Raw genomic sequence first — 7,858 nt, 5'->3', positions numbered from 1 at the left:
CTCATAACTGCAAAACATACTCATAAGTGTCAGAATATTGAAACTAATTACGTAAAGCAGTATTCTGTTTTAACCGATATGTTTTCTATGAATATAGAATGAATTTAGAATGTGAATGAATTTAGAAAAAAAACAGACTTGGTTGAATTGGCAGTAAAGGAAAATGGGGAATAACCCTACATCTGGTTAAGTAAAAACTTGAAGATTGAAAAAAAGAAACCCATCAAGATTGCTATGTATATAAAAGGAGATCTCACTTAACTAGTATTCATCATTCAGAAATGGAAGAACTTTGGGAGGATATTTTTCCTTTTGTATTGCCTTTGTCGAAAAAGACTACTTGAACAAAATAGTTTTTAAAAAATTAAGTATGTATTTCTTAAACCAATGGAGGAAATGTTTTTTGACATCTTAGAAATGTTTACTTATAAACAAATGTTACCACATACAAATGTCACTAAACTTATAAATAGGCTTTTCCTAAGGTGTTGCTTACATAGAAACAAAGTAATGGTTTCCACATCCCTACATATTTCATCAAAATTCTGTGTCACCTCGCTTTTAAAAAAATCCACTTTGTTTGAGAGAGTTTGACCTTCATGAATATTTAGTCTAACTACCACTCCATCACTATTTATTTAGTGGCCTTTTTCCATTAGTACCTGTTTCTTCTTGTGTTCTCTGAAAAAGGTCAATGAACAGTTTTTGATACCATGAAAATATCTCATTACTATGTTGTGGACTTTCTGCTTTCACACCAATAAGTAACAATCAATCCATCACCACCTATTTTTGAGTCTCTTAATTTTAATTGGGGAACATATTTAATTGTGCCTTAGATATCTTTGCTAGAGGTTAAATATGCGGGATTATGTTTGTAATAGGTATTAGTAGCAGGGGTTAAATTGCATTTCTAAGGAGTTTATCCATTTGGAATGCTTTTGGTTGTGTGTAATAGAAAATATAATAATAGCAGCTGGAAAAAGTGAAGAATTTATACAACTCTTGCAGCAAGATCTGTAAGTGGTCAGACAATACTTGTGTTGTGGCTCCATAGTAACATCAAGTCCCCACATACCTTCTATCTCTCTGCTCACCTTTCCTAAGTGGGGCCCTCTTGTGTTCATAGCAACAATGAACATGGTGCTTTATCTCCAGTAAAAAACAGAGCTGAAAAGGGCAAAGGAACAAAGAAGCATACTGGCTAAAAAATCCACTTATATCTTATTGTGCAGAACTGAATCTCATGCCAATATTAGTTAGAAGGTGATTGTTTCAATATTCCATGCTCTGTAGAAGAGGAAGACAAGGGAGATTAACGTTTATAAACACCTTTTTTGGTAGCTCAGTTGCTGCATTTTTTCAGAGGATATATATTCTAGAGTGCACCATTTTATGAAAACATTGGATTTTAGCCATATCGCTTCCCTTCCTGCAGTTACTTTAAATGGTTAAGTGACATCTCAAGCTCCTCAACTTCTAGCTAGTCGGGTGTCAGTCCCTTTACTACAAGTTTGTGGCCTCAATTAGTAGGCTCCACTGGGGTAGGTATTGAGGGGAGTGACGGTATCATTGGCTGTGAAGATAAAGGACCCAGGAGCACCAGAAGCGGTATCTTGACAGAATTTGAAAGATAAAATTAAGGGCTTCTGGGAAGAATAGCTGTTTCAAATTTAATACTTGGAATCTCTGGAAATACATAACTCAGGGATTGTCATTAAGCACATCATAAGGAGGGGTATTACCCGACCTGTGGCTGTATCTTCCACTAAGTAGTGCTGTGAGGTGACACCAATGAACATTGATTCTATCTATGCACATGGGGAGGGACTTTTCTTGAACATTCAGGGATGCTTAATTGGTTGGACTGTCTTTCTTTTTCAAGTGTCAGGCCCAGAACCAAGCTTTCAATGTCAATTTATTAATATACTGATTTTCTTAGGAGGCTCATCAGCTTTTCGTGGAAATATAATTCTGTGGGGCTTCACCAACTTTGTAAGTATTCCCATCTTCTTCTTGGGTCTCTTTGAGGATGCTTACTAAATAGAATTGTATAATTATTTTTCTTATATGAAAGGTGGAGTTTCTCATAATTAATTGAAATTATAGATTTATTATAAATATTTTGAATGAATGTCTAATATTTTTCAAGAACTCATATTTTTATTTAGAACATTCAATTGTATAAATGTTAGTGGGGTAGTATGAAACTCTCATTGTTTGACTAGAATTTTAAAAATAATATCACTGCTGTTGAGAGGATACATGTAAATTTTTCTAGAAATTTTCAGCTGTGATGACCAAGGAACTGTGTGCAAGTGGTATAAATGATATATCCAAAATGGATAATGCTTAGCTTTGTGGTTTTCCTGGAAGCAAATTTTCATATTTCTATGAATTAAGTACCTCCTCAGTAACAAATCAGCCATGTATATTTAGTGTGTGTTTCCTTTCTGTGTAAGTACTCAACGTAATATTTTTTGCTTTGAAATCCCAGTGTTGTACAATATCTTGGTCTATATTTGACCTATGCTAAACATTTTGTGAGCATAACCATACCTATGTAGGCTTATATTGCCATGATTAGTAGTGTCAAGGGTGAAACCCATTGTCTTGCTGATACAGTCTCATGACCTTTAAGGAGGATGGAAAACAAGAAACAAGTGTTTCTAAACACTGTTAACTATTTTAAGAGATAGCTGATCTTGATTCCTGAGCCTACCAACATGATTGCTACTTCAAACCCTCTTTATTAGATGAAGGGCAAAGAATATATCACTGAATAACTTTAAATGTATGTGAATTAAAAAACATTAGTTTATTTATTTGTTTTGAGAGGGAGAGAGGGCAAGAATGAGCAGAGGAGGGGCAGAGAGAGAGAAATAGAGAATCAAGCAGGCCTTGCGCTCACAGTGAAATCTCATGAACCACGAGATCATGACCTGAGCCAAAATCAAGAATCAGATCCTTAACCAACTGAGCCACCCAGGTGCCCCTAAATGTATGTGATTTTTAAAATCAGAATAAACAGGCCTCAAAGACAAATATGTGTGACCATAATTATCAAAATATTCAAGAGAAAATAAAACAGGGTTCTCATTTTTCTTACATAATAAAGAAAACTATTTTTGAGAGTGTTTTAGTACACAAATCTTGACAGTTGTCAGTTTTCTGATACATTTATGGTCACGGAGACCTGATGTTCCATGCAAATTGTCACAACCAGAAAAGAAAGGCATGTTTCCTGCACCCCAAAGTTTATAGCAGCATTATCAACAATAGCCAAGTTATAGAAAGAGCTCCAATTTCCAACAACTGATGAATGGGTAAAGATATACATGCAATGGAATATTACTCAGCCATCAAAAAGAATGAGATCTTGACATTTGCAATGACGTGGATGGAGCTAGAGAGTATTATGCTAAGCAAAATAAGTCAGTGAAAGACAAATACCATATGATTTCATTCATATGTGAAATTTAAGAAATAAAACAGATGAACATAGATGGCAAAAAAAACAGAGGCAAATGATAAAACAGACTCTTAACTATAGAGAATAAACTGAGGTTTACTAGAGGGGAGGTGGACAGAGGGGTGGGTTAAATGGGTGATGGGTATTAAGGTGGGTACTTGTGATGAACATTGGGTGTTGTATGTAAGTGATGAATCACTAAATTCTACACTTGAAACTAATATTGCACTATATGTTAATTAACTGGAATTTAAATAAAAACTTGAAAAAGAAAAAAAATAATAAAAGGGACTAAAATGGAAGAAAAATAAAAGAAAGGTATGTTCCCTATTAATACTAATCAATAGCCCATAATGCCAATGAATGTTTAGTTGGCAAATCTATACAAAACACTTCATCACTGCCATTTTTTAGAAGATTAGAGATTTATAGGAATTTAACTAATTTGATATGTATGGGAGGTAGCAGATCTAAACCAGCAAACACCCTCTCGTATTCTCCACATTCATTTTGCTCCATTATTCCATATCTCCAGATCATAGGGATTTCAAGCCTAAATAGAAAATCTTAGGCTCTTAATGTGATGTAAGTCCTATAATAGCCATAATTTATAATGAATTCTAATTACACATGTTAGTAAAAGGAGATTTTGTGTGTGTGTGTGTGTGTGTGTGTGTGTGTGTGTTCTTAAAATGTGTTTCTATAGAAACATTTTATTGTGTTTGCTCCTGACATTCGGGAAAGCAGGCATGCCTTGAATAAAATAATTAAACCACAATGTAGAACTGTTTGCAGAGGGATACAAAAAGCTATTTAATTATTTTTACCACCTCTCTTGTCTACTTATGACACTATTCTACTCAGTCTATGCTGTCACGGAATAGCATTGACTTTCAGTAATAATTTAAACCCTTTCCCTCAGAGAAATGTGCAGTTTCCTTGTAGACAAGTGTACTGCCATTCCCCACTTCAGATAGACCCACCTCTTCTGGATAGCAGAGAAAATTAGCAGTGAGCTAATATAATTTCTCCAGCCCTAACCCAGTTTATACAAGGATCAGAATAAGCTTCAGCTATTCTCAGTCTTAGAACTTATCTACAGGCAGGGATAGAATGAGCAAGACAACTTGGATATGCAAATGTATATTTTAATACCTACCCTGACATGGCCATTCAGCAGGAGAAATGGCATGTTTATGGTACTCAAAGTTCTTTTTAAGCCTTGAGTTAATTCTTTTAACCTCCATTAAAATTTCTTACCTTCTGTCCTTGGTCTTTTGGAATGCTCCATCTCCTTCTAAACTTCACCCCAGGTTACTCCAAGGTAAAGACATTAATACCTAAGAAGGTTCAGTTTCCAACTAGTGTTTACTTCATGTCCATGTTTGCTTTTTTACAGCATTATTATAAATAGTGCTGTTAGCATAAGAAGGAAAACCATGTCTGTAAGAATCTGGGAGTAACCTTGTGAACAACTTCAGCTGGAAATTAATAATACTTCATTTTACTCCCTCACTGCCTGGTCAAATAAAGGTAAAACAGTTCACAGCTCTGACTTCTTTATCTCTATTTTTCTCACTCTCTATTCATTTTTCTCCTTATCAACTAACATTGATGACCTTCCTTTTCCCTGTATAATAGATTCCCCAATTCCTCTCTTGATTATCCATTTGATTATTAACTCTCTGGTGATTAGGTTGAACACATACTTTTTTATACTTAAAAGGAACTTGCTGGTGATATATAAAGCAAGTTACTAGAGCTTACTGAATCTTATACTCATTTATTTTCATTAGGGCTTACACCTCCTGAGAACTATAATTCACTTATTATATCATGCAATCTGTCTATGAGACAACACCATAAAACTTCCATTGCTTTATGTATACAGAAAAGAATCAGAACTCCCAGAATTTCAGGGGGAATATTCTTTGCCATTATCACATTAATTGTGCGTTTCAAGCAGGATGATTTACAACTGCTGTTCTTCTTGCTTTTAAAGTATGGAATGCTTTAATCTTATCTTTATCTTCATCAATTTAGTTTGGATTATTTATTGAACTTTCCAATTTGTAGTAAATATATGAATTTTGATTTAAAATTTTCCAATTAACAGATTTTAAGATGTGTGTACTGAAATTCAAAGATGAATCATGCTTATTCTATTAACTAAAGTAGATAGATACATATTCACCAACATATTGGCAGCTTCATTGATTACCTTCTACCTATGCCCTTATGCCATTTAAATAATTTGCAATAGATTATTAAATAAATGCAATAAACTGGCTAAGTTACTTTTATATCATAGCATACAGCTTTACAATAAAATTTATATACATACACATGGCCATATTCATCTCTTAAAACATTAATAAGCGACTCATATCTATAGTTAGCAATACATTTATTTCCATGAGTTTGCTTTGTTAATCTTCAATTATTTTGTAATCATAAAGCTGTTTTTCCATGAAAGAAAGAAAGCATGGGTAGGACAAGGGAAATTGGTTTTGAGTCTTCTAACTCATTCCATCTAAAAGTGGTAAAATTCTTCAGCCTCACTGGTAGAGTTAATACTGCTAGGATTTACATATTTCAGAGGTAGCCTGAAATCTTATCTCAGTCACTTAATAGGAATTGTACACATGTGAAAATTAGAAATACAATCTTTGCTTCATATGGCTAGATTCAGAATGTGAGGTATATAATATATATAAATTATTATCCTCTATTCCCCTTAGTTTTTGACTCTGATCTAAAATTCAACTGCCTAAAATTCTATGTATGGCCCTAGTTCATGCCTTTACATTTGAGAGTGAGTAGGATTTAATCCAGTTTGCATCTAACAGATATTTCACTGTTTAAAATGGTTGCTATGTTCTCTCTCTTTCTAAGGACCCAGGGAGAGAAGATTATTGCAATAGAGTCTAAAGTGCCTCTAAACATCATACAAAGAGAAACCTGCATTGGTGGTCTTTTCAGATGTGGAGAGAAAAATGGTAATTTTGAATCATTTTCCAGCAGATTACAGTCTTAAGAGCAAGCCTGATTTAAAGCATTAGAATAATCCCATACTTTTCCCAGGAATTTCTTTCATACTAGCCTTTCACATTCGCTAAAATTCTGCCCCTGGAATATTCTGGGAAGGCTGGAAATACCTCTACTTTAGCTTGGCTATATAATTTAGATAGGCCACTTGTATCTTTGGATATTTGTTCATCACCAAAGAAAGAATCACTGTGGTCCCTCCCACCCAAAATTCTTTATGATTCTGAGGTGATATCCATGTATGAAATATGTCATCTCACTTTGATATATGGAGTAGAATAATGCTATTCAATGGAATCTCAGAAATAGTTAACCCATATTTTTATGAATGCAAAGCAAAAAAATACCAGAAAACTTACTTTATTTATTAAAGTTGAAAATGCAACGTGATTTTACATATTAGGGACTAGCATAATGATCAATAAATGTGTATGCAATTGAATTTTCAGAGGAAACCCCATTTTCCTTTACACACACACACACAAACACACACATAACATCTAAATAAACAGCCATTCTCACAGTGTCATAATAATCTATATTTTATATGTCTATATATGTGTATAGTTACACATGTGTATGTGTATGCATGTATATATAGATACAACCTATTTGTATAAATATATAATATAAATGTGTGTATACATACACACACACACACACACACACACACACACACACACACACACCTGTATTCAAATTAATCTCCCTTTCCTGGTCTGTAGCATTTTGTTTCCTTTCGGTATCTTTTAAACTTTCTCAGACAGATATTTTTAGGTGCTGTCACAGGGGAAAATAGATTACTAAACTTGTGTATAATGAGTTATTAGTGATAGAGACTAATAAATTTGTTAAATAAAAACATAAAGACTAAGTCTCTAATAACTGGATTTCAAACATCAAACAGGGAGTAAGGAGTGAATTCACCTGCCTCATAAAAACCTATAACTCATTTAGGTGTCTAATATCTCCATTTGTTTATGAGTCTCATCCTGAAGAGAACACTAGAAGTATAAAAATGAAAAAAAATTATGTTTAAAAATAGCCACACTTTACAGATTTTAAATATTTGGTGTAGGAAGTATTTTATATGTTGTTAAAGAAGAAGTACACACACATTTGATAAATAACATAAGCAACTATTAATAAAACAATCAATATTTTCTTTACTTTTTGACCATTTCCTAATTCCTGTAGCATTTGAAATCTGAGCATGGGTAGACAGAGTGTTTGGTCTGGAGATCCCATATAAACTCTACAACATTTACTTGCCATACATAAGATGTGTATCAAACTCAAAATTTCTAAACTCACTGGAATTCTTTGATCATGTAAGCT

The 7,858-nt window shown here is 33.5% G+C and overlaps 1 long non-coding RNA gene across 1 annotated transcript; it reads left to right on the top strand.

Annotated features, from left to right (window-relative positions):
* The first annotated feature begins 1,933 nt into the window (after nucleotides 1-1,933).
* On the top strand, nucleotides 1,934-6,457 carry LOC122219132. The gene is made up of 3 exons (XR_006202273.1): nucleotides 1,934-1,995; nucleotides 4,872-5,005; nucleotides 6,368-6,457. It is a non-coding gene; the product is annotated as an uncharacterized LOC122219132 (long non-coding RNA).
* The last annotated feature ends 1,401 nt before the right edge of the window (nucleotides 6,458-7,858 follow it).

Source organism: Panthera leo, chromosome B2 (assembly GCF_018350215.1).
Source record: "Panthera leo isolate Ple1 chromosome B2, P.leo_Ple1_pat1.1, whole genome shotgun sequence".
In the NCBI taxonomy this organism is placed as follows: Eukaryota; Metazoa; Chordata; class Mammalia; order Carnivora; family Felidae; genus Panthera; species Panthera leo.
This window is presented reverse-complemented; position numbering and strand designations above follow the sequence as displayed.